The sequence below is a fragment of the Bison bison genome, unplaced genomic scaffold, assembly GCF_000754665.1.
Source record: "Bison bison bison isolate TAMUID 2011002044 unplaced genomic scaffold, Bison_UMD1.0 scf7180017852415, whole genome shotgun sequence".
Lineage (NCBI taxonomy): Eukaryota > Metazoa > Chordata > Mammalia > Artiodactyla > Bovidae > Bison > Bison bison.
In genome coordinates, this window is record NW_011482988.1 from 4833 (window position 1) to 5703 (window position 871).

At 50.3% G+C, this 871-nt stretch overlaps 1 pseudogene; it reads left to right on the forward strand.

Annotated features, from left to right (window-relative positions):
• Positions 1 to 66: 66 nt before the first annotated feature.
• LOC104997746 lies at positions 67 to 861 on the forward strand (annotated as a pseudogene).
• Positions 862 to 871: the final 10 nt, after the last annotated feature.

Genomic DNA, 871 nt, shown 5'->3' on the forward strand with positions numbered 1-871 from the left:
ACTGATTTGATGGACGTGACTTTGAGTGAACTCCGGGAGTTGGTGATATACAGGGAGGCTGGGTGTGCTGAGATTCATGGGGTTGCAAAGAGTCGGACACGAATGAGCGACTGAACTGAACTGATATTCTTGTTTGAGTCATTGATGAAATTTTGGTGGGTTTCTAACCCATGTGTCTTTTCCATAAAGCATCTGGTTGTGATTTTACATAACTTGGTAATTTTAGAAATACATGTATGGAGTTATAGGAGAGCTGAGTGCAAACAGAGAGGCTGGGAGGGAAGACTGGTCGAAGGACAAGTGTAAGAATAAAAACAAAGGACAGGATATGGACCACACTGCCACTATGTTCTTAATTTCAAAATTTGCCCTCCTTTCCAGGTGGCTACCAAAGATGGTGGAAGGGCAGGTCCTGGCGCTCAATGGCCGAGGCCATCTCCTGGGCTGCCCGGAGGCCATTGTGGCCAAGCAGGTGCTTCTGGGCTAGAAGGCTGTGGTCGTGTGCTGTGAGGGCATCAATATGTCTGGCAATTGCCACAGAAGTAAGTTGAAGTACCTGGGTTTTCTCCCCAGGGGGATGAACACCAACCCCTCCTGTGGCACTTCCAAACCCCAGCCACATCTTCTGGCAGACTGTGCAAGGCATGCTTCCCCCACAAGACCAAGCAGGGCCAGGATGCTCTGGAGCGCCTCAAGGTATCTGATGGGATCCCACGACCCTATGACAAGAAAGCAGATGGTGGTTCCTACTGCCCTCAAAGTTGTGTCTGAAGCTTACTTGGAAGTTTGCCTACCTAGGGCGCCTGGCTCATGAGGTTGGCTGGAAGTACCAGGTGGTTAACGGCCACACTGGAGGAGAAGAGAAAGGGGA